This window comes from Bubalus bubalis, chromosome 23, assembly GCF_019923935.1.
Source record: "Bubalus bubalis isolate 160015118507 breed Murrah chromosome 23, NDDB_SH_1, whole genome shotgun sequence".
NCBI classification, from domain to species: domain Eukaryota; kingdom Metazoa; phylum Chordata; class Mammalia; order Artiodactyla; family Bovidae; genus Bubalus; species Bubalus bubalis.
This window is the reverse complement of record NC_059179.1, coordinates 48,580,729-48,604,992: the sequence shown is the minus strand read 5'-3', so window position 1 is coordinate 48,604,992 and position 24,264 is coordinate 48,580,729.

Below are 24,264 nucleotides of genomic sequence, written 5' to 3'. Positions count from 1 at the left end.
TTTCTTTCCATTTATTTATTCATTAATTTACATCTGTACAGGCTCATCTTTCCCTGCTCCAGTCCTGGAATCAGCCATCTCTTGAAAGAGCCCTGGTTCCTTTAAGTGGAGAGAGCATTTAAACCCCCGATCTGGATGTTCAGTGTGTGCGTGTGTGTGTGTGTGTGTGTGTGTGTGTATGTGTATGTTAGTTGCTCAGTTGTGGCTGGCTCTTTGCAACCCCATGGACTTCAATTCACCAGGCTCCTCTGTCCATGGAATTCTCCAGGCAAGAATATTGGAGTGGGTTGCCATTCCCTTCTCCAGGGGTTCAGTGTGGTAACTGGTAATTTAAAATATACTCATGCAAGAGCTTGGGGAGCACTCCCACATAAATCATCAGGAAGAGAATTCAAGATTCAACGTATGAGGGAAAGGAGGTATTTTGGAAGTTGGTCCTCTCTCGGATTTGCTTGATGAATGGCCTCATGCAAATCCATTCCCTTCAGAGGTTCATTTGGAAGCTCATGGTGATCTGGAGATGCTGGTTGTGCCCGCGTCTCTCAAGAGTTGACTTGGAAAGAGTTTGACCAGGGAGCTTCAGCCCCTTGGTGCTTGGAGAAGTATCACACTGGACTCCCCCTTTGTGCTGCTGAAAGGAGGGGCTCCGTGGGGGCAGAAGAAATGACAAAGTGCCAGGGAAGCTGGAGCCTCCACCCAGGCCTGGAGCCCTTTGGACTTGGCAAGGTGATTGACTTCTTGGGGGGCTCAGAGCATGGAGGGGAGGGGCTCAGTAGGAGCGCACCTCACTAATTGCATTACGATCGCATGAGATGGTGCAAGGTTTCCTATGAACTCTTGGCTTGAGAACAGCTGGTGAGCTTTGGGAGCAATTGGAAGCAGGAGAGGAAAAAATGACAATCACCTGAAGAGTGAGCTCCGTGGTGAAGCCAGAGCGTGTGCGCTTGGACCGGCACTCTGACTTCGACTGAGGTGTACGCTCTGTGAAAGAATCTCCCCAGTTAAAATGTGGGCAGCTTCCAGGAGGCATCTTCTCCTTCTTTTGTCTGCTTTTGATTGCAATAGGTTGGGAAACTGGCAACCAGCTTGGTTTTGTTCTGAATATTTTTGGCTGGGACCCTAAGCCATTTCTTTCTTCTAAGTGATTTGAACTTGAACCAATAATCAGGTAGTTTATCAAGATAATTCATTAAGCCCAAATCACAATAAAATTATGAAGTTTTTGAAGCTGGCTTTTAAAAAAAATCTGTTTATTTATTTGACTGTGCTGAGTCTTAGTTGTGGCATACAGGATCTCCTGTCTTTGTTGCGGCAAGGCACATGGGGTCTTTAACTGGGGCACACAAACTCTTAGTTGCAGGACGTGGGATCTAGTTCCCCGACCAGGGATCAAACCCAGACCTCTGCATTGAGAGCGCACAGTCCCAGCCACTGGGCCAGCAGAGCTGACTTTTGATCTGATCGTTAGACCTACTACTTACAAATGCCTGAACTAATCGATACTTGCCTCTTGGTCCTGGGTCCCCTTGTCACACACCTTCTTAGTCATTTCAGACTACATTCACATTGTCCCTTTAACCAGCAGTCCTGGAGTTTCTAAATAGGAGTTTGATTCACTTTGACTCAAGACGACAAAGCTTTTCTCTAAGGCAGAGAGATTTTCCTATTACATCTCTATGTAAATGTACATGGACGGACTCTTCTGGCGCTCTGGGAGAAGAGCCCAGTTTCACGGTTCACGTAGTGATGTGCTGGCCCTTCCCACGAGCCAGCGGGACTCTTAGAAGATCTTTGGCTCCAAGGAAAAGTCCAGAATGGCTGGTGTCCTTAGACCCAGATGAACTTCTTATCTTCCTGATGTGCATAGCACTGTGATAAATTCAACAATGGATCTAAGTTAGCTTATAATGTTAAATGCTTATATAAGATAAAAACTCAATATTGACTCTGTCCTAAGGAAAAACTGAATACACTTGTTTTCAGATGACATTGATTACTTTGTGGATGGAAAAATATCTTAAGGTTTTGTGAATGAACCAGATGCACTCTGGTTGCATTTATGTACATTTTGGAAAAGAGAATAAAACTTCTGATAATTCTGAAAATAAGAAACAATAATTAAGTTGGTAAACTTTCAGATAAGCATCACTTTTATTGTTAATTTATTCATTTATTTAAAATAGTTAATCAGAAAAATATAATTAACATCCCACGTCTCTACAGTGATGGCCCAAGGATAAAGAAAGATAAAAATAGCGATATTCTGTGATCTAAAGTGTGTACTATTAATATAAATGTGTTATTCACATAAAAGTTCCTGATTACTCTAAATTGATATTAACTCTTCAGCTGTGTCGCAGCCAATTGACTTAAAGAATTTTCTAGATGATCAATGTAGAAAGCAGTTATGTCTCAAAAAAGACAAAATGCCAGCAAAATAATTGCCTGATGGCAACTTACGTCTATTATTTCATTTGTATTTAATTAAATGCAGTCAAAACCGTTGCTGGGACTATAGCTGGCCTTTGGAAATAATCTGGAATATCTTTTACAAGCAAACCATTGCCAGTGATATTCCTGCTGGTATTTCTTTCGGGGGGACAACTTCATATTATGATTCAGTATGTCTCACTGACATGGTAAAATGGCTGGAGTTGGACTCAAGCTCTTTTCTGGTCACTAGTCACCAGGTGGGCTTCCTGGATCATCTTCAGGCAGTTACCTAGTTGTAGCTCCGGGTTGGTATGGGCTTCCCCGGGTGGCTCACATGTTAGAGAATCCACCTGTAAAGCAGGAGACCTGGGTTGGGAAGATCCCCTGGAGAACGGAATGGCAACTCACTCCAGTGCACTTGCCTGGAGAGTTCCATGGACACAGGAGCCTGGTGGGCTGCCGTCCATGGAGTTGCAAAGAATCAGACATGGCTAAGGGATGAACACACACGGAGAAGATAGTAAGGCAGTATGAGGCAACAGGAAAGTAGGAAGGAGGATGAGATGAGGACAAAAGAGCTATCTCTACTGACCATAGAAAAGGTGACCAAAGTCAGAATACGCTGGTCACTTGAAGGATTTTTACCAGTATGGAAGAGTGAACACTTTCCTTTTGTGATCCATCATGGCAGCACTGAAAGCTTCAGGCGATTCCTACCTGCTCTTGCTTTCCTCCATGGCTCACATCAGGAAGAGTAAGCCTATCTTCCGCACAAAACATCCCCAGGCTGTCAGTGGGTTAGCACAATAAGCGCTTCTTTCTTTCTCAGGGCTGATGCAGTTGGTTGCCTGCTCCCAACTGCTCTGCCCCAAGTGGCAATTCAGGGACCCAGGAGGCTCATGCATTCTGCATATCATAGCTGCCTTGGTATCATCCATTGGCATAAGGGGAAAAATGGGGACAGAAGTGAAAAGGAGAGGTAAGAGGAGGAGAAGAGTGGGTGGGGAAGGTACATTGCATTTTTAACTACTTTGGTCCAAAGGTGACAAACCTCATTGAGGCTCAGGTTCCATTGACCAGAACTACTTACCTGGCTATTCCAATGGCAAAAGAACCTCATCACTTTAGAGAGATGATCATCTCTCCGAGAGATCAGCATCATCATTGCACATGGATATCAGTGATCACCAACAGTCTCTGCCAGGATGGTCAACCAAAATTAATTATTTAGGGCTTTAGTAAATTATGTGTTGTGGTCCAACCACTTTGCTACTCCTTGAGCTTTCTCAGTGATGTGTGAGAAGTAAACAAGCCACATATGAAAAATGATCAAAACAGGATGCTAAATCGTCTTTAAGTTGATGCAGAGTATCTAAAAACCTACTTAAATGGCAGATGGGTAAAAGCTGTTCTAGTGAGATTGGAAACAAGACTAGGATGTCCGCTTTCACCACTTATATTTAACCCTGTATTGTTGTGTTCAGTCGCTCAGTTGTCTCCTACTCTTTGGACCCCAAGGACTGCAGCATGCCAGGCTTCCCTGTCCTTCACCATCTCCTGGAGCTTGCTCAAACTTATGTCCATCCAGGCAGGGATGCCATCCAACCATCTCATTCTCTGTCATCCCCTTCTCCTCCTGTCTTCAATCCTTCCCAGCATCAGGGTCTTTTCAAATGAGTCAGTTCTTCACATCAGGTGGCCAAAGGATCAGAGCTACAGCTTCAGCATCAGTCCTCTTAATGAATATTCAGGACTGATTTCCTTTAGGATGGACTGGTTGGGTCTCCTTGCAGTCCAAGGGACTCTCAAGAGTCTTCTCCAACACCTCAGTTCAAAAGCACCAATTATTTGGTGGTCAGCTTTCTATATGGTCCAACTCTCACATCCATACGTGACTACTGGTAAAACCATAGCTTTGATTAGATGGACCTTGGTCATCAAGGATTGAAGGCAAAAGGAGAATAGGGTAGTAGAGGATGAGATGGTTAGATAGCATAATTGACTCAATGGACATGAATCTGAGCAAGGTCTGGGAGATGGTGAAGGACAAGGAAGCCTGGTGTGCTGCAGTCCATGGAGTCTCAAAGAGTCTGACATGACTTAGTAACTGAACAATGAAAACAAGCAATCCATGATAGAAATAAGAGTTATAAGTGCATCATTTTGTGTAAGTTTTCAGTGCTGGACCAAAAATGATCACAAACTTAGTAGCTTAAAGAAACAAAGATTTACCATGTCACACTTTCTGTGAGTCAGAGCCTGGTTATGACTCAGCTGGATTTTTAACAGACTTCAATCAAGGTGATAGCTGGGGCTGGGGTTTCTTCAGGAGACCCAGCTGGGCAAGGTCTACCCTCAAGCTCGCTCGACTCTGTGGCAGAATCCCTATCTTTGAGGCAATAGAACTCATGGAGGTTTCTTCTTCAAAGCCAGTAAGTGAGCAAGAGGGACGCTACTGCTGCCAGCAGGAGGGAAGCTTCCTTATGATGGAGACTCATAAGATGTAACGCGCTCGTGAAAGTGAGGTTTTAACACCCCTGCCTCCTCTACTGGGCTTCCCTGGTAGCTCAGCTGGTAAAGAATACACCTGCAATGCCTACTCTATTGGTTAGAAATAAATTACCATTCGTGCCCACATTCAAGTTGAGGGAATTATATAAAGGCTGAACCCCAGGAGGTGAGTATCAGGACACCTGCCTTAACGTTCGTCTGCCAAGTCATTAAACTGCATGGAAAACATCAACTGTTTAGGAATATGCATAAGAAAAGATGTGTAAGATGGCTATACAGAAATTAAAAGTCTTAAAAATCTGAAGAAGGCTTAAATAATTGAAGGGATATCAAGACTCAATATCTTAAAGATGCCCATCTGCCTCCACCCTCTGATCTATAGATTCAATATAATCATACAATCAAAGTTTCAGTAGCATTTTAATGTATTTTAATAAATAAATCAATTTTAAAATTTAATATTAAAATGCAGAAGACCAGGAATAAGAAAAGTTAATTGTATTTTTATATTCTAGGAACAACCAAAGCTGTATTTCTATACTGTAGCATTAAAAAATGGAAAATAGAGCCTAGAGATCCTCATACTAAGTAAGTCAGAAAGAAAAACACAATATGATATCACCTATATGTGGAATCTAAAAAAAATGATACAAATGAACCTACAAAACAAAAGCAGACTCACTGACTAACCAAAACAAACTATGGTTACTGAAAGGGGAAAAGAGGTAGGGATAAATTAGAGCTTGGGATTCACAGATACACACCACGATATGTAAACAGTAATAGATAAATGATAAGGTCCTACTTATAACACAGAGAGCTATATTCAATATCCTGTAGTAAACCATCATGAAAAACAATATAAAAAAGAATATATAAATATAAAGAGAGAAGACTCTATACATGGACATCACCAGATGGTCAAAATCGAAATCAGATTGATTATATTCTTTGCAGCCAAAGATGGAGAAGCTCTATACAGTCAGCAAAAACAAGACCAGGAGCTGACTGTGGCTCAGACCATGAACTCCTTATTGCCAAATTCAGACTGAAATTGAAGAAAGTAGGGAAAACCACTAGACCATTCAGGTATGACCTAAATCAAATCCCTTATGATTATACAGTGGAAGTGAGAAATAGATTTAAAGACCTAGATCTGATAGATAGAGTGCCTGATGAACTATGGAATGAGGTTCGTGACGTTGTACAGGAGACAGGGATCAAGACTATCCCCATGGAAAAGAAATGCAAAAAAGCAAAATGGCTGTCTGGGGAGGCCTTACAAATAGCTGTGAAAAGAAGAGAAGCGAAAAGCAAAGGAGAAAAGGAAAGATATAAGCATCTGAATGCAGAGTTCCAAAGAATAGCAAGAAGAGATAAGAAAGCCTTCTTCTGCTATCAATGCAAAGAAATAGAGGAAAACAACAGAATGGGAAAGACTAGAGATCTCCTCAAGAAAATCAGAGATACCAAAGGAACATTTCATGCAAAGATGGGCTCGATAAAGGACAGAAATGGTATGGACCTAACAGAAGCAGAAGATATCAAGAAGAGGTTGCAAGAATACACAGAAGAACTGTACAAAAAAGATCTTCATGACCCAGATAATCACGATGGTGTGTGATCACTGACCTAGAGTCAGACATCCTGGAATGTGAAGTCAAGTGGGCCTTAGGAAGCATCACTACCAACAAAGCTAGTGGAGGTGATGGAATTCCAGTTGAGCTATTCCAAATCCTGAAAGATGATGCTGTGAAAGTGCTGCACTCAATATGCCAGCAAATTTGGAAAACTCAGCAGTGGCCACAGGACTGGAAAAGGTCAGTTTTCATTCCAATCCCAAAGAAAGGCAATGCCAAAGAATGTTCAAATTACCGCACAATTGCACTCATCTCACATGCTAGTAAAGTAATGCTCAAAATTCTCCAAGCCAGGCTTCAGCAATATGCGAACCGTGAACTTTCTGATGTTCAAGCTGGTTTTAGAAAAGGCAGAGGAACCAGAGATCAAATTGCCAACATCCGCTGGATCATGGAAAAAGCAAGAGAGTTCCAGAAAAACATCTATTTCTGCTTTATTGACTATGCCAAAGCCTTTGACTGTGTGGATCACAATAAACTGTGGAAAATTCTGAAAGAGATGGGAATACCAGACCACCTGACCTGCCTCTTGAGAAATCTGTATGCAGGTCAGGAAGCAACAGTTAGAACTGGACATGGAACAACAGACTGGTTCCAAATAGGAAAAGGAGTACGTCAAGGCTGTATATTGCCACCCTGTTTATTTAACTTATATGCAGAGTACATCATGAGAAACGCTGGGCTGGAAGAAGCACAAGCTGGAATCAAGATTGCCGGGAGAAATATCAATAACCTCAGATATGCAGATGACACCACCCTTATGGCAGAAAGTGAAGAGGAACTCAAAAGCCGCTTGATGAAAGTGAAAGTGGAGAGTGAAAAAGTTGGCTTAAAGCTCAACATTCAGAAAACTAAAATCATGGCATCTGGTCCCATCACTTCATGGGAAATAGATGGGGAAACAGTGGAAACAGTGTCAGACTTTATTTTTCGGGGCTCCAAAATCACTGCAGATGGTGACTGCAGCCATGAAATTAAAAGACGCTTACTCCTTAGAAGGAAAGTTACCACCAACCTAGATAGCATATTCAAAAGCAGAGACATTACTTTGCCAACAAAGGTCTGTCTAGTCAAGGCTATGGTTTTTCCTGTGGTCATGTATGGATGTGAGAGTTGGACTGTGAAGAAGGCTGAGCACTGAAGAATTGATGCTTTTGAACTGTGGTGTTGGAGAAGACTCTTGAGAGTCCCTTGGACTGCAAGGAGATCCAACCAGTCCATTCTGAAGATCAGCCCTGGGATTTCTTTGGAAGGAATGAAACTTCAGTACTTTGGCCACCTCATGCAAAGAGTTGACTCATTGGAAAAGACTCTGATGCTGGGAGGGATTGGGGGCAGGAGGAGAAGGGGACGACAGAGGATGAGATGGCTGGATGGCATCACTGACTCGATGGATGTGAGTCTGAGTGAACTCTGGGAGTTGGTAATGGACAGGGAGGCCTGGCATGCTGTGATTCATGGGGTCGCAAAGAGTCCGATATGACTGAGCGACTGATCTGATCTGATATATTTATATATATTTTTATATATATATGTATGCATAACTGAATTGGAGCCTCCCTGGTGGTTCAGATGGTAAAGAATCTGCCTGCAATGTAGGAGACCTAGGTTGAATGACTTTGCTGTACACCGGACTAACATGCCATTGCAAATCAACCATACTTCAATTAACTGACTTCAGTTAGCCTCGGGGTTGTATGGGCCAGGCTTCCCCCTTCTCAGGCTGTGGGGAGAGACACAGCAGACACAGGTCTGGGGTCACCAGTCCTTTGTGACTTCCTCCTCGGCTCTGCTAACCGTGAACAGATTGTGTCTGCTCCAACTTCAGGCTCCCCATGCCCTCTACCAGCTCCACCGGGCAAGGTAGGCCAAGAAACCCCATGCCTTACCCTCTGTGTCCATTAGCAGGACTTTCCAGGCAGGAAGGGTGTCCCTGGTGGCTCAGCAGTAAGGAACCTGCCTGTGATGAAGAGGATGCAGGAGACACTGCGGGTTTGATTTCTGGGTTGAGAAGGTCCCCTGCAGGAGGCCTTGGCAAGCCACTCCAGTATTCTTGCCTGGATAATCCCATGAACAAACCAGCCTGGCGGGCTTCAGTGCATAGCATAGCAGAGAATCGGGCATGACTGAAGCAACTGAGCACTTCCAGGCAGGAAATTAGCTGGAACCTGAGAGTAGCTGACAGCCAGCATCGATGAGTAACACTGGATGTGCAGCAGGGCAGCCTGGGAGGGTTCTGATACTCATCATTGCTGCTGTCTGCTCAGGCGTTGCTCAGTCATAGGCTTTGTGACCCTATGGACTGTAGCCCTCCAGGCTCCTCTGTCCACGGGATTCTCCAGGCAAGAATACTGGAGTGGGTTGCTATACCCTCCTCCAGGGGATCTTCCTGACCCAGAGATCAAACCCACATCTCCTGACTTTCCTGCATCGCAGGTGGATTCTCTACCACTGAACCACCGGGGAAGCCCCAGAGTTGCTGAACTGACCCCTTTAACACCATTTGTAAAATTTTGAGAAGTACCTGTGTCACTGATGACATGGATGTAATCGTAGAAGTGATATTAACAACAGCAAACTTGGATGCAGCCCTTACTACAGGAGATGACGATTCTACATGCCTTTGGTGAGTGAATTGTCTCATCTTACAGCAGCCCTGTAAGGCAGGGACTACCAGTATCTCCCTTTATGCCAAAGGAAATGGGCTTCTGAGAGGTGGGTAAGCTGTGAAGGTCACACACTTTCTGGCAGTAAAGGAGGCCCGCGGAAAATAGAATTCATCCGCTCAAAGGAGGTGATGTCTCCTAGGCTGGCTCCTCCACTTCTTGCTTTGAAGAGGAGGGGGGTGGGTTTGAGCAGGTGAGTCCCATGTCCCTCCAACTCTGCTGCCCTTGGCCTGAACTAGCAGGACTCTCATGGAAGAAGAACCCCATGCTCTTAGGATTGCAGTTCCTGGGCGACGGTGGCCTCTGATGAATTAGGTTGTTTTCTGTGACTCTTCGAGTTTAGCTTGAGGGTCCAAGCTCCTTGGTGAATGCATGCATTTGAAACCACTTGGAAGTTTTCTGCCCCATGTACATGGTCCTTCTTTGGACTTCAGGAAGGGGATGGAAGTGGTGCCCCTCACTCTGCCAGAGACATGGTTTCAGAAATTTTTCTTCTAAGAGAACTAAATAAAACCCCAGATGGAATGGAAAGAGTCAGGAAAAAGAAAACAGAAGAAATGGATGACAGAATGTTTTCATCACTGTTTGAGGATAATTTAAACATACTAGAGAACCTCGGATTTCACTGTATTACAATTACTGCACATGGGCACCCTTAATCCTGAACCTGACACCTGATCAGAAAAACATTTACTTCTGCTTTATTGACTATGTCAAAGGCTTTGATTGTGTGGATCACAACAAATTGTGGAAAATTCTTCAAGAGATGGGAATACCAGATGACCTGACCTGACTCTTGAGAAATCTGTATGCAGGTCAAGAAGTAACAGTTAGAACTGGACATGGAACAATAGACTTGTTCCAAATAGGAAAAGGAGTACTCAAGGCTATATATTGTCACCCTGCTTATTTAACTTATATGCAGAGTACATCATGCAAAAGGTCAGGCTGGATGGAACACAAGCTGGAATCAAGATTGCTGGGAGAAATATCAATAACCTCAGATATGTAGATGATACCACCCTTATGGCAGAGAGCTCAAAGAGGAACTAAAGATCCTCTTGATGAAAGAGGAGAGTGAAAAAGTTGGCTTAAAGCTTAACATTCAGAAAACTAAGATCACGGAACCTGGTCCCATCACTTCATGGCAAAGAGATGGGGAAACAATGGAAACAGTGAGAGACTTTATTTTTGGGGCTCCAAAGTCACTGCAGATGGCAACTGCAGCCATGAAATTAAAAGACACTTGCTCCTTGGAAGAAAAGCTATGACCAACCTAGACAGCATATTAAAAAACAGAGACATTATTTTGTCAACAAAGTTCCATATAGTCAAAGCTATGGTTTTTCCAGTGGTCAGGTATGGATGTGAGAGTTGGACTATAAAGAAAGCTGAGCACCAAAGAATTGATGCTTTTGAACTGTGGTGTTGGAGAAGACTCTTGAGAGTCCCCTGGACTGCAAAGTGATCCAACCAGTACACCCTAAAGGAAATCAGTCCTGAATAATCATTGGAAGGACTGATGCTGAAGTTGAAACTGCAATACTCTGGTCACCTGATGGGAAGAACTGACTCATGTGAAAAGACCCTGATGCTGGGAAGGATTGAAGGCAAGAGGAGAAGGGGACAATAGAGGATGAGATGGCTGGATGGCACCACCAACTCGATGGGCATGAGTTTGAGCAAACTCTGGCAGTTGGTGATGGACAGGGAAGACTGGTGTGCTCCCGTCCATGGGGTCGCAAAGAGTTGGGCACAACTGAGCGACTGAACTGAAATGACACCTGATACAGAGGAAATTTCAAGCAACTGCGCCGAGGTCCCTCGCATCTTCTTCCTCCACGTTCATCTTAGATTTGTTTGCTGTGCTGTGTGCTAGTATTTTATGCAATACATTTTGCATAGAGTGTTCAGCACAACTTTACAATTTTAAAAAATGGAATAAAAATAAGTTAACATATCCATGTTCCTGGTCGAACACAGTGGTGAACAGTGCTTTACCCGGGAGATGTCCCTCGTCACAATTTTTAGTGGAGCACCAACTGCTTGTGCATTAGTTCTCTGTGAACAAGGATCCATGGCAGAACACAAACGAAAGGTTCTCCCATTTCGGTTTCTTGTAAAGGTGTCACAGGTAAGTTGCCCTTGTCATGTCATCTGAAGGGGACATTTGGTATCTTCAGCTGTTTATGCAAGAGCAATGATACTTTTGCCCCACTCCAGACACCCCTAACACATCCTGGTTATATAAATTGTGTCTTCTCCTGTCATTCTAGTGTCTTCACATGGAGAAATTGAATTTTAATTTTTGCCCAATGTCTTGAACTTCCAGTGTTTGACTATTCATTTAAAAGTATCCATTAACACAGCAGAGTGAACCCTGTTTTATTACCAGCAGGCCAAGGCTGAGCCTGTGGCAGGCTGTGGGGCCAGACCATGCCCAAATGATGGTTCTGTGTCATCTCTCTGGGAGTGCACACCAAATTACTTTTCTCTGCCCACTAAGCTTTTAGCAACTGAGTATCTATGGCCTCCTGATTTTTAATGCAGCTAGTTCAAACCTTCATAATCTTTGCAAGTCATTTGTAATGTATTTATAGGAAACCTTCACTCCATCGTGTTCTGAATTTCCTGCTTAGGATGCAATGGCAAAAGTCATTAAACATTAGCAGTAATAGTATTTTCACTGTAATAAAGTGTTAATTACGTCCACATGTTAATAAAGTGAGGGGAGGGGGTTTTTGCTATTGTTACTCTGCCTAAAACAATTTCCATGTGATAATTTTCCAGGATATCAAAAATGGAATAATTATGCACTAATTAAGAAAGTAGGGCCTGCTCTCGGAGTTAAGACTGCATTAATTTTAATGTTTTTACAGTCCTTTAATTGGGGAAAGGGCTGTAAATTGGGAGCCGACGCACTGTTCCTCCTTAAGTAGGCCTGCCTTTGCAATCTGCCTCCTATATACCGCAACCCAAGGTCAACACAAGTTTGCAAAATCCCTCTGCTCTTCATGGGGAATGTGTTGGTGGCTAAACGTGCATCGATCACTCTGACAAGCATTTAACTCTCCAAGAGCACATGCGCTTGCTTCTTCAATTATTAATTGCATTAAATACATTTTCATATTGTGGACGGTTGGCTACAAACTGTTCCCTGCTAGGGAGGTGCTGCCCCCACAGTGGGGACTGCTCCCCTCCTGCGGCTCAGAGGACTCAGGGATAGGTTGTAGGAGCCTGCAGAGGGGTGTGTCTGTCAATCCGGGCATGGTCGAAGGAAGTGACCATGGTCTTAGATAGTTTCCTCATGGCAGAAATAAGCTGCAGAGGGCAGACTGGCTAGAGCACATGCAGCTTTGACTGTAAAAGCATGATTGTTGTTGCTGTTGTTCAGTTGCTCAGTCGTGTCCGACTCTTTGCAACGCCATGGGCTGCAGCACGCCAGGCCTCCCTCTCCCTCACTATCTCCCAGAGTTTGCTCAAACTCATGTCCTTTGAGTCGGTGATGCCATCCAACCATTTCATTCTCTGCCATCCCCTTCTCCTTTTGCCTTCAATCTTTCCCAGCCTCAGGGTCTTTTCCAATAAGTTGGCTCTTCATATCAGGTGGCCAAAGGATTACAGCTTCAGCTTCAGCATCAGTCCTTCCAATGAATAAATACTCAGGGTTGATTTCCTTTAGAACTGACTGGTTTGATATCCTTGTAGTCCAAGGGACTCTCAAGAGTCTTATCCAGCACCACGGTTTGAAAGCATCAATTCTTGGGTGCTGAGCCCTCGTGATGGTCCAACTCTCACAACCATACATGACCACTCAGAGCGGCAGTCTGGGCTAGCATGCGGAGTGTAGGAGTACCAGTGTTGCTGGTCTTTCTGGTCTCAAGAACCCAGGTCCTGAAAGGGATGCGGGCAGGGGGAACAGGTAGGATAGTGGGCTGGATTCCCTGACCATGACCCTCACACAAGTCGAGGCAGGGCTGCAGACGTGGCTTGCCTTTTTAAAGGCACATCATTAGCCTTCCTGAGGTGCTGTGTTATACCTTCGTGAAAGCATCTTTATTTTCATGTTGCCATTTGACCAATGAAGTCCAAGAATGTGACAGTGGACCATCTCAGTTTACCCTTCTCTCTTATCACTAACGTGGAAAGACATTTCCTTGATCCTCCGTGGATTCTGTGTTGAGGACATCATTAAACTATGGTCAGATAGCTGAAATCCTAGAAGGCAGAGTCCCTAAAAAGACCTAGATGGTTGTGGGGCAATAGGAATCTCAGCAGAAGCGTTTGCCCTGGAACCTCTTTGGTTGGGAGGCAGAAGGGAGGATGCAGTGAGGATACCAATGCCATGGACAAGTCTGGAGCCCGGACAGTCTTTCCCCAGGGAGGATGAAGCCGGTCCTTCCCCAGCAACATTTCACGGTAGTGACTTGCTGGCAGGGCTGGCCCTTGGTGCTGGCCTCCTAATGAATAGGCTTCCTTCATACAGCTCTTTGATTCTGGCCCCTGGGTCGTGTACTTGAGACTTACGTTTTCATCTGAGTCTTGTCTTGGAATGTCTGAAAATACATATCTGAGTGTGAAGTAGAATTTTTCCCTAAAATTCTGAATTTTAACAAAAATAGGACATTTGATTAACCAGATGACTGTCCTTCTCTGCCAAGTGGGCTGGATCACAGAGTTCTTACTGTGTATCTACAGCTGATATTTACACACTTTAAACTCTAGTTCGTGATGGCCTCCCAGATTCCCTAATCAATTGCCTATGATGCTGTTACCTGGAGTGCTCGTTTTGTGCTTAGATAACACAGTTCTACATAACAAGTCCTTGGAAGGTACTGGTCAGGTGATAAGAACTACGACTATATTGTTTCCAGCATCCAAGCCTGCAGCCAAGCTGGCTTTTGCTGGCTTTCCAGCAGCCAAGACTGCATCATAAATGGTCAGTTGGGTAGATGAATAAGTAAATGAATATGATAATAAAAATACACATGAAGACTGTCCTTCCTTCACAGAAAAAGAAAGATAGGTGTGTGCCTTTTCTTACTCTTAACAAAGAAAGCCACTTACAGCCAAGGGCCTCTTGTTTGGTTTCAGAGTCAATGGAAAGAAAATAGAAAGTGGATATACTTAAGACAGGATGTGGTTTGGAGGTTGAGTGTCTGGGCTCTGAATTGACCTGAAGAATCTATTACTGGTTTCAATGCTTGTATTTGGAGTATGAGAGAAAGAGAGAATGAGAGAGAGGAGGGAGGGGGAGGGCGAGGCATGAAGATCACATAGCAAAAGCAAACGGTGGTGATTTACAAGAGCTGGACCGCACACCCCGGCTTCAGCTGGCCCATTAGTGAGAGTGCTGACTTTGTCAATGGACCTCTGGTGCACAGATTTGTTCAGTAATTGTCCTTGGTCTATGCCACTCTCTCACATCTGACCATGTGTGGCCTCGTGTGTGTATTAATAGCGATGGACACCCATAAACTCCCTACTGACCACAGACCTGGAGCTCCGGGCCTGGGGCGATGGCTTGGCCCCTGTGTGACACCCCCATCCTTAGTGTGGCTGTCCTGGTTTCCCTGGGGTCCAGGAATATGTATTAATGCTAATACTGTCCCTGGGACTCCTCGTGGGTCCAGTTTGGGTGATGATACCTAGAACAGTACCCCCGCCTCTTGCTTGCTTTCTTCTGTTGCACAATCCTCTTGAATGGCACGTTTATCCTCCCCTTGATTTTTTTTTTTAAGGATTTCTCTCAATAATACATTTTATACTGCATCCTGGATTGTTAAATTCACATTTTTCTGAAGCAGTAAGGAAAGGGAAATCAAAGAAGGAGAGCAGTAGGGAATGACTCTGTGCTGCCCTAAGAAGTGGGCTTCTGGTTGGAAGTGAGGATGTGGAGGTCAGAGTTCACCTGACGGACATTTCACACAAGGCTTCTCCATATTATGTGCTGAAGTGATAACTGATCATTGCTGCCAATGAAGAGCTATCAGGACAGACCTGGAAACGCCGGTCTGTGTGCCGATCCTTGCTCTGGAGCTGTGCATGGCCTCCTGCTCCTATCTCCCCTCACCCCCGGCCCGCCCGACCTCTGGTGACTCGCATTGCTCAGTGCTGAAAGATGAATTGGGCTTCGGGTGGTGGCAGAGGTTATAGTGAGCTGGAGGTGCAGAAGGGCATATTAAATAGATGATGAGAAAAAGGCAATTAGAAACAGGAATGGGGAAGATCACTGGCGTGTCTTCTGCAAATCAAGGTCAGGAGGTGTGAATGCAGAGCCCCGGGGACCTGTGTCAAACACGTGTATGTTCTCATTCTGGAAGCCCACTTGTTACTTTGGTTCCTGAGGGAATCCCAAAGGGGAGACCCTGGAGCAGGAGTGGCTTCTGGGTGGGAAGGATTGGCGGTGACCTTGGCAGAACAGAACAGACCCCTCGCCCCAGGGGCTGCACAGAGGCCTTCTGCTGGCGCCCGTGGGGCGTGAGCTTCAGCACACCGGCTCTCGCTTGCTGCAGCTCTGTGGGGCGCGAGCTTCAGCACGCAGGCCCTCGCTTGCTGCAGCTCAGCTCTGTCTGTGCATTTTGTTGTGTGTCATCAACACCAGGACGGCGGAGTGAATGATTTCCGCCAGGAGAGGATTCTTCCTGAAATTTGAAAGGTTTAGCATAAGTTTCTGGGAGTAGCATTATCTGGAATTCTCTGATCATCTTTCGTAAGCATCCTTTATTGTGCTTCATGTCCGTGTGGAGAGAAACGTCAATGCCACACACTGCAGCGAGCTTTCACTGAGCACTATTAGACGCTAGACTCTGGGACGCAAAAGCTGGCAAGGTCTAACCTGTTCTCTGATGCCCCCAGGTTGGTGGTGGAGACAAATTACTACAGGGACAGGGAAACATGGCTCCCAGCAGCACAGCCACGCTGCCAGCAGGCTGTGGTGAGTACACCCATCCTGTCTGGGGAGAGAGGAAAAAAGATATCAGCAAGCCCCTGCTGTTGATGGGAGGGTTGGGGCAGGAACTGAACCTTGCTCTCCATTTCTTCATCCTTTAAGTGAACAGTTGTGCTCCCCCGTGTCCAAGGTAGCCTTCGGGTCTAGTGTTCTCTGTGTCTTTAAAACCGCTAGCTCACAGCCTCCCAACCTCATGACCTCCAAATTCCTAAATGGTCGGAAGCGTGTAGGTTGTGTGCTTGGGCACGTTTGTGGAGACCTAGCCCTTGTGTTTGCCTTGACTACCTCCAAACCTGAACACAGATGGGATCGAAGGATCTTGGGAAAATATGGGCAGCTCCATCCTTGGGAGAGAGAGCTGGCCGGCTGGGGTTCAGTGGAGGCCGCAGACACCATCTTTGCTTCCAGAAATGGTCAGTGACTTTGATTCACTGCACAAACCAGTCACCCTGGATGAGAGCCAGCCAGGATCCTCAGGCTGCGGCGAACTTGAAGATGCCAGCAGGGCACGGCACTGAGGATGTCTTGGACTCCTGCCCGCCCTGGTTAGTGAGAACCAGTCCGGAGCGCCTGAGGCCCCCGTTGGCAGGCCGTGAGTGCCTTTTTAAGAAAAGGCAAGCTGCCAACCACAATGAAATATGCAATTGTCCATCTGTTGCTCAAATTAAAAAAAATTTTTTTTGCCTTCCATTGCCAAAAATTTCTCTAGCTACTGTCCAGTGATCTAACCTTGCATTTTGAGGGAGAGGGGTTAAATAGGTTCCTATGATTTGGGGAGCACAGTGGTTATGGGGGCAGGGACTTCTCTGGTGTGAAGAAGGAGGCAGGATTCTGGATCCATGCCAAGAATAACCCCATCATCTTTTGAAAATAATCTGAGAACTTTCTAAATTGCCAACTGTTTCTTCTCAAACGTTAACTGGAGTCTTAAGGGTTCATTTTCCATCTTTATTCAAGTAAGGTTCCTGTTGTCTCTATAGACTCAAGGCATTCAAATATTGGGCTTCCATGATGATGGCTCAGGTGGTAAAGAATCTGCCTGTAATTCGAGAGACCTGGGTTTGATCCCTGGGTGGGGAAGACCCCTTAGAGGAGGACATGCTAGTCTCTGTTGTCCCCTCCCTCTAACTCCTTTTGAGTCAACTCTTTCCTTGTTTTCAGTAGGTGAATATTGAGCAATCTTAAAAACTGCAGAAGGAAGTCAGTCACATCAAGCAGAGGTTCAACTCTCTGGTCATTGATGATGTCCAGAAAAACATTGGTGGTTAAGAGTCAAGAGAAGGAGAGTAAGCTTCAAAGAAGCACCCCAGGCTTCCTGACGCCCCAGACTTAATGTGGAAGAAGGTGCCATAGTGGTTTGCAAGGAGAGCTTCCAAGAGGGCTCTCCAAGGAAGGGATGAACGAGCTTGAGACCCAGAAGGAGGGGCTATGACAAATAATTCGCTTCCCTCTTGAGTTGCTCCTCCATTTATCAGCGGGAGGTCCCAGCTGGAGGCTCCAGGGATGGACTTTGAATGAACTAGGCAGGGGAGGGATGTCCAGAAAGAAAGCTGGGGGGATGGGGATTCCAGAGACACAGAAGGGAAACAGAGTTGAGGAAAGACCAACAGTGAGATATTTCACTGAATTCCTCCCCAGTGTCCCAGTCTTAATCCATGAATATTATTTCCTTTGTTCTCATTTTTTAATTTCCTCTCTTTTCTTTGAGACTATATACAAGTTCAACTCTCTCCTATATTAAGATTTTTCTCTCTTAATAATAATAATAGTAATAGGGTTACTCCCTATTGGGTAACAACACCTTTCTTATTCTCTCTTCTTCAAATTAAACTTTTGGAAATTCATGTTTTTATTTACTGTCTCCACTTCTTCACTTTTCAGCCACAAATACTCTATAATTTACTGAATTTAATTATACTGTCTAAGATTGCCAATCTAAGGGGGAATTTTGAGGTATTCTCTGACTTCTGTCAAGAAGTTAACATGCTTTAACATGTATTTTTTTTTTCCAAAATGAAACAGGTATAATACTCAACATTAAAGTAACACATACATGCTTACTTCAAAGAAATTCAAAACTCTGAAACAATGAACAAAAAGAAACTCTAATTTAAACTACATGAAATAACAATATATATACATACACACACACACACACACACACACACACACACAGACAGAGAAAGAGAGATCAAGAACTGAGACCGAGACAGAGAGACGCAGACATGGAGACACACAGAGACTACAATACATATATTTTATGTTTTACAAGTTACATGTGGCCTTTGAGAGCTTCAAAAACAAATTGGAAAGTGCTTGCTTTCATTCTGTTCTCTAAGGGAGTTTGTGTGATATTGATGTTATTTCTTTTCTAAATGTTGGGAAGAATTCAATAGTGAAGTTTTCTCAGCCTTGGCTTATTTTTGTGGAAAGGTTTTTAATGAAGAATTCAAATTTGATGAGTTGGTATAGGACTATTCTGATTTTCTATTTCTTCCTGTGTCAGTTTGGTAGGTTATATTTTGAAAATCATTTGTCCGTCAGTCTGTGCTTTCAAATCATTGGCATAAAGGTGTTCGTAATGCCTCCTTATGTTGTTAATGTCTGTAGAATTTGTGATTTCCCCCTTCTGCATTCCCGATGCTGAATAATTTATATTTTCTTTCTCTTTCCTTGATTGATATTCCTAAAGGGCTTATATTTTTATTTTTCTTAAAATGTCAAATACATTTTATCTATTGAATGTTTACTCTATATATTTCATTTATTTCTTCACTCATCTTTATCCTTTGCTTTCTTATACTTTCCTTAGGCTTAATTCACTGTTTTTATCTTCTTGAGCTGGATCCTCAGTGTTTGATTTTCAGCCTGTCTTCTTTCTTGTCTAATAGATAAATTCAGCATGTGCTTCCCACTCACCCTCTATTTTCCTCTTATGGCACAGACAGGTTGATATTAAAAATGTATTTTTGATGTCTCTCTTTCCCACCAGATCCCAAATCTTGGGCTATATTTTCAGTTTTTCTTCTTCTAAACATATAGGCACATATTGGGTACTTGATACTTATTTGGGCATTGAAAAAATGAAAAATACATTAAAAAGTGTTATTGCTAGAGTTATTTCATTCTCACTTTTTACTGACAGATTCAGAAATATTTTTAGTAACACATTGGAAACAAGTGTTTCTGTGTTTTCATTTAACTTTCATTATTGCAACAAAGTACTTTATTCACACCCATTATATATGTGGCTTCTCTTATTTCTGGTGTTTTGAGTTGTATTTTTTAGCTTTGTTATGACTAATAGTGTTTCATAGATGAGGAGTAAAAAACACAGAATTGATGAAATATTTAACCAAAGTCCTCAACTAGGAAGTATAAGAGATTTTAAAATAGATCACAAGCTACTTAAGCTTACTCTTAAAATCTTTTTGCCTTTCTATGGTTCTGATGAGAAGTCTCAGTAACTTAAATCGATTCATGTAAGTAATAGTGAAGGACAGTCCAGTATTGCAGACTTTTTTCGGCTTGGTTTAGTGTGCAATAGAGTCTCATTTTAATAGTAACCATGGTTGCTGTGTAATGCGAGTCGGCCACTGTCATGGATACGTATCTACATCTGTACCTGTTATCTCATTTAATGATTTCAGGTTTGAAGAACAGGTAATTTTTAACCCCATTCTTCCAGTGAGGATACTGAGATCCTAAGATGTTAGGTAAGTGGCTGGGGCTGCTTAAACTGGAAGTGGCAGAGCAAGAGGTCACCCCAGCTCCGCTGTGTGACTTGGCCACGAGGTCCCCTTGGGTGACATTCTCTTATCCTGCCATTCAGTCCCGAGGGCGCCGACGATCTCAGGGGCTGCTGCACTTCCTTATGCTGTTCAGATGCTCCTGCAAATTGGCGGCAGTGTGCTATGGCGTTGCCTGTGTTGATGATATTTGAGCAAGAAGAAGGAACAGAAGTCTCGCTGCTTGCTCTGAGGGGTAATCTCCCTGGGGCTGTGGACACCAGGATTTATTCTGCTGCCTCTCTGGCTGGCCTGGGATCTGTCAGTAATGAGGTGTTATGGTTTTGACTCCAAGATTTACCTAGATGAATGATGTTCCCCTTCAATGGTTAAAGTAATTTCTCTCCAACAGAGAAGGCTTTTTTTTAAAAAAAAAAAAAATGGGCAGTGCTTGTTTCTTCCTGAAGCATCTCAGCTTTGTAGTGAATCAGACCACCCTCCCTAATGGGAAACCTACAGCACAGATAGCTGGAATAGAGCCTCAAAGTTCTCAGCTGCCCCAGTGTGGAGCGTATGTGTTCACTGATGTCCACTGGCCAGCAGACATCTCGGGGGTCTAGTATCTCATCGCTCATCAGACTTTGAGGTGCCTGAAAAATAGAGACCATGTGAAGGGATGTTTAATTTTTCCTAAGGGAGAAATGTCACGGTACCCAGGATGATGGAGTCACTTACCTGCACCAGAAAAACTCAGGATCCCCTTTAAGTAAACTGTAACGAGACCCTGCCCACTGGGGAAGATGCTCTGTGTCCACTGAGGGGGGCTTGTCATGCAAGGGTGCTTCTGAAGGATCTTCAAGTCCTTTGCCCTCTTTGCTAAGCCTGCTTATAAGGGCAAGTTACTCTTGTTCCCTTTTTGGAAAAGCATCTTTTCTAAGGTGGGTTATTATTTGTCCAGCTGTACCCTGAGCACTAATCCTTTAATGTAAAGAGTGATTAGGATGAGAAGTGAGGATAAAATGGGATTAAGGAATAAGGCTCATGACTTAATTATTAATAGTAAAACTATGAAGGGGATCAATAAGGCTGTGTGTATCATGATGAAAGTAAAAATATTGACACCTCTGCCCAGGTGCCACCTTATACAGTAGCTGTTACCTGTTTATGCAGGAGGGAAATCACCTTCTTTACTGACATGTCACAAATGGTCCCTGAAGTTTAACCATACGTTTGAGGCCCAGAAATGCACGTTTCTTAGTTCAAAGGGGGAAAGAAAAAAGAATGCCTGTGTTCAGCAGAGAGGAAAGAGAGGGTGGTACCGCAGGACAAAGCTTTAGAATTTCTCACTTTGTTGTTCAATATCTAGTTCAATAACCCTTCCATTATTGAGAACTTTCTGAGGCCAGAAAAGGCTGCTGTGACCAAAATGCCTTGAGGAAGTCAGGATTTCAATTGTTTCTCATCTGAGAAACCAGGACCACATCCTGGCCATGGAGCTCACCGTTTCATGAACCCGGCAACAGCCTGTGAGCCCAGGTGTCCAGGTCTCAGGGCAGGTGGAGTGAAGCCTACAACACAGAGCTGTTCTGTGCATCCTCCTAGGATTGTGAGCAGAGAACGGGGCATGGAGTGGCCGCCAGAAGTCAGAGGACCCTAAATCCTCTTGCACAAGGACTGCAACCTCTTCTCTTACGGTCAGAAGCGGTCAGGAAAAGCCTTAGCTGAGCCCTGGGCCCTTGGTCTTCTAGACCTGGCTTGATTCCTCTAATTGTCCATGTAATCTTTGGCTTAACTCCCTAAGTCCCATTTTCCTCATTGGTCAATTGGAGGGGTTTGGACTAGATAATCACTTTTATGACTTTAATATAATATAGTTCAATGCTTTTTAAAAAGTTCACACTTCACATAATAACAGCAGCCCTTGGAATGTTTAGTGGAAATGACTAAAAAGGCTTTTAAAAATAGGCACTGCTAGGGTAGTTTGCAATCATTGACACTATTATAGGCAGAAATGAGACACACAGAAGAAGGGGTTTGAGGTATTTTTCACTTAACAAATAAGAAATTCCCCATTTTAGCAGTCATATTCTAGCTATTGCCAATCTTATATGATGAAAGATCTAGTTATTGCATTGAGAACAAATTACCTACTTTCATGCTTTTAACATGTGACTAGAGCAACATGGCACCCCACTCCACTGCTCTTGCCTGGAAAATCCCATGGATGGAGGAGCCTGGTAGGCTACAATCCATAGGGTCACTAAGAGTCAGATACGACTGAGCGACTTCACTTTCACTTTTCACTTTCATGCATTGGAGAAGGAAATGGCAACCCACTCCAGTGTTCTCGCCTGGAGAATCCCAGGGACGGGGGAGCCTGGTGGGCTGCTGTCTATGGGGTCACACAGAGTCAGACACGACTGAAGCGACTTAGTAGCAGCAGCAGCAGAGCAACACAGGGCTTTCCAGGTGGTGCTAGTGGTAAAGAACCCACCCGCCAATGCAGGAGAACTAAGAGATGTGGATTCCATCCCTGGGTCAGGAAGATCCCCTGGAGGAGAGCATGGCAACCCACTCCAGTACTCTTACCTGGAGAATCCCATAGACAGAGGAGCCTAGGGGGCTATAGTCACAAAGAATCAGACATGGCCAAAGCAACTTGGCATGCACACATACAAAAGAACAAATGCAAAGCTTTGTCATTTCTTACATGTCCATTGGGCATTGACTGTCCCCTGGTGGACATGGGGTCAATAAAATGCTTGGAGGAATTCCTGTCAGGGCTGGGTTCCCCCACCAGGGTTTGAACCTACAGTGAAGATATAAACTGGAAATTCACAAAAGAAGTTCAAATGATAAACTCACATGGGCCAGTGGACTAATTCACCGTGGAATACAAAAACGACAATTCAGGCAAGGAGCAATGACCAGGTTGGTAATATTTTTTAGGTGTGATAATACGGAGGGGTGGCCAGGCATTGTTTCAGGTTGAATTGTGAAAGATGTGTGGCAACAAAACCAAAACCAAAACCAAAAAAAAAAAAACAAAAAAACAAACCAAACCAAAGCCAACAAAACAAACAAAAAAAAAGTATGAAGTCCAAACCCCAGTATTTCAGAATTTGACCTTATTTGGAAGTAGGGCATTTACAAAGGCGACCAAGTTAAAATGAGGTCATTTGGGAGTGCTCTAATCCAATGTATGGAAAGAGAAATTTGGACCCAGAGAGCAAAAATGCACAGAGGAAAGGTGATGTGAAAACACACAAGGAGGAGATGGCCACGCTCAGGAGCTGGGGCTTTACTGTGACTTTCCTATGATTCCTTGGAAGGGTTTCAGGTGCAGGGAGGCGAAGAGCCAGCTCCGATTAATCTTGGCATCTTGGCCAGCTCTCTGGATAAAGGGTGGGAAAGTCAGGTATGGAGAGCGTGGGGGAGGCTGCTGTAATTATGGAGAGAGCTGACTGTGGCCAAGACTATGGGGTGGCTATGGACACGAGGACTGGGTCCACTCAGATGTGTGTTGGTAGGGAGAAGACTTCTCCACCCATTCTCATTCCCTGTACTAGCTATTTCACGGCTTTGTCGCTCTTAATCCGAGCATGTGTGTTTATCACTGGACTGGATTGCTCCAAAAACTAATAAGGACCTTAATAGCAGGGTTAGACGCCCACGATCTTTTTTTTTTTCCTTTACCCCTGCAGAATATGACTTTTTCATGTAAAATTAGAATTCTAAGGTCAAATATACTTGAAAAAAGATGAATTAAGTACATTGAGAGAGATATTTTTATTGTAGAATTTATAGAACCTTGTGTCTTCTGGTGGGCCTTGTGTTTAAGGAGGAAAGAGTATTTGACTTTTCTCCCCCCAACCAAGCATCTCCTGGAACCATTGTTCTAAGGAACACAGAAAGGGAAATGTCATTTTGCATCATCTTGGCTTCATGACCATAATCCACAATGATGCTTCTGGAATGTGTCTTTCCCTCTGTTGGAGGAGGAATTAATTCGAACCATGGGGAAATATCATGAAGAGTCTAGCCATCCAAACACTGACATTCCAGTGATCAGAGGGTTGTTTTACAACCATCTGTGGTTCCAGCGATCTTCACACACAAGGGGTTCACTGTATGCCCAAGGCTTGAAATCAGTAGTCTAGTTGCAGTTTGTGGGCTCGAGTCTGTGTAGGGTTGAGCAGGTGGGCGTCCATCCTGTGTTCTCTCTACTCAGCCGTGGGTGAAAGCATATACTTTTCAGGACATGCCAACTTGCTGTAACTCATCTCTTTTCAATGGGATTTTTGATGGGCTGTCAGGAAAGAAGTGTCCTGTTT